Raw genomic sequence first — 2,604 nt, forward strand, 5'->3', positions numbered from 1 at the left:
GTGTGTGTGTGAGTGTGTGTGTGTGTTAGTGTGTGTGCGTGTGTCTACATGCTTCATGAGCGTTGGTCTTACTTCATGTGTGTGTGAGTTTACACTTGGATGAGCCTTCTGTTCAGTGTGCGGTCGCTCTCACTGAGCTGGGTTTTTAGGTCGCAGTGTTCTCAGTGTGTGTGTCCTCTACCACACACACACACACACACACACACACACACACACACGTGTGTGTCAGAGGACACACACACACGGCAATGTCAGAGGACGATGTTGGGCGCTATTAGTCGCTGGACGGCCGCGGCTGTGTTTGGATGTTTAGGGGTCCCAGAGGTCTTGTCAGGCGTACAGGGAGGAAGCGGAGCTGAGAGGCTGTGTGTGTGTGTGTGTGTGTGTGAGTGTGTGTGTGAGTGTGTGTGTGTGAGTGTGTGTGTGTGAGTGTGTGTGTTAGTGTGTGTGTTAGTGTGTGTGTGTGTGTGTTGCTGCAGGGTTTACAGCCTCCACTGCTGTGTAACATGTCGACTTAGTGATGTCATGCTGTACACACACACACACTGTGTGTTATTGTAGTCCTCACACACACTCCTCTGTCCCGAGTCAAACACGGGGGTAGCGAGTCTCTGACTGGGCGACTCGGCAGCAAACGGCCTCGGGTCCATTACAGCTGCAGGACCTTCTGGTTCTGGTTCTGATCCAGTCGGTGAACCTGATGTTGGGATTCAGTTTCTGTGTCGAACATTCAGGTCAAACCCTCAGCTGACATCACATCACCGGATCTGACACCAGGACGGAACCAGAACCTCAGTTCTGAAACCCCCAACTGGAAACAATTTGATGTTTCAGAAAGTTAAAGACGTTACCATGGTTACGGATTATGGACGTTAACGCAGCTGGACCTGCAGTGTTGGCCTCTGATCCCGGCAACAGGAAAAGAAGGAGTTTGAGGAAGGAAACGGACGTGATGGAGACCCAGAACCAGAACCAGAACCAAGCCCAAAACCAGAACCAGACCCAAAACCAGGCCCAGAACCAAGCCCAAAACCAGAACCAGACCCAAAACCAGGCCCAGAACCAAGCCCAAAACCAGAACCAGACCCAAAACCAGGCCCAGAACCAAGCCCAAAACCAGAACCAGACCCAAAACCAGGCCCAGAACCAAGCCCAGAACCAGGGCAAATAATTCCTGGTTTCATCAGAGTAATACCAGCACAGCGACCGGCAACGACTGAGGGCCAGTTTGTCACAGGATGAAGCAGCTAACCATCATCACCATCATCACCATCGTCATCATCATCTTCATCAGTCTGGTCTCTGAATTCTCCCTCAGCTGCTCGCCGTCTGAACTCGGCCACCTTAGAATCATCACCTCTGACCCGTTTGGACTTGACCTGCTGACCTCGGTCAGCACCAAGGTGCTGCTGCAGGTCAGGTTTCCTTGTTTAGTCGGCCTGTAAGTCCAAACGATGTCCAGCTGTGGATGAATCTACATGCTGATTTGATCGGGTCTGAATCGGGTAAAACATCCTCCAGAACCGATGACGTCATCACGAACGAAGGTTTGAATGTTGAGGCTTTGCTTCAATAAATAACTCGTACGCATCTCTGCGACATGTTATTGGTTTCTATGAAATCTGATCTGTGCGGCAGGCCAGCTGGCTGCGGTGCTGCTGCATCCGTCCTTCCTGCTGTGGATCAAGTCTCTGCTTTAATCCATCAGATGATGCTTTGTGCTCCACCTTGCACCTCTGCAGGATTAAAATCTGTCCGTTAATCAAAACGACATCTTCTGCTCCACATCTGACCAGAACCGCTGACGACGTTCCCGGACCATGGTCCGAGTTATTCCAACCGCACAGCCTGATGTACCAGAAGCTCGAGGAACGCTTCCAAACAAACGCCAAGCTGGATGATGGTGATGATGATGGCAGAACGAGCTGGAGGCTCAACCCGGGTCCAGGTTGGTCCAACGAGGCTGAAAACCGTGTGAAGCTGCGTGACTGGAGCGGCGTCCAGTCCTCCATTCAGAAAAGCCACCAGGTGACGCTGGGAGAGTTCGCCGCATGCGACCCGATCTGCTGTGGAAGTAACAAAATAATCCCAATAATCCAAGTAATCAAATCAAATCACAAAACAAATCCACTTTAAGGACTTTCAGCTCATTTAGGTCAGTCTGACTCCAGCAGGTCAGGCCTCTTACCTCACAGTTGTTTTCAAATATACTTTATAAAACACAACAATCACCGACAGACAAAAACTGAATGAAGAGTTTCTACGCAGGAAACAGAGTCAGGAAAGACGGGAGCCATGATCAGGAATGAAACATCTTAATCTGGTCTAATCCAGGCTTTAATACATGAACACAAACATTTAAAACAACCAAACTGGACATGATCCATCGTCTGTTTGGTTCTGCTGGAGGCCAAACCGACGCCATGATGGATTAACTTCACAACGAAGAAGCTGCTGAGCAACCGGATCCTCATCTCTGGTTGCTATGGTGACGGTACGGGAAGCCCACACCAGCGTCACCATCAGACAAAAAGTCAGAACCACTGGTACCACTGGTCTCACTGGTTCCCACTGGTACCACTGGTACCACTGGTTCCCACTGGT

Source organism: Poecilia reticulata, linkage group LG15, assembly GCF_000633615.1.
Source record: "Poecilia reticulata strain Guanapo linkage group LG15, Guppy_female_1.0+MT, whole genome shotgun sequence".
In the NCBI taxonomy this organism is placed as follows: Eukaryota; Metazoa; Chordata; class Actinopteri; order Cyprinodontiformes; family Poeciliidae; genus Poecilia; species Poecilia reticulata.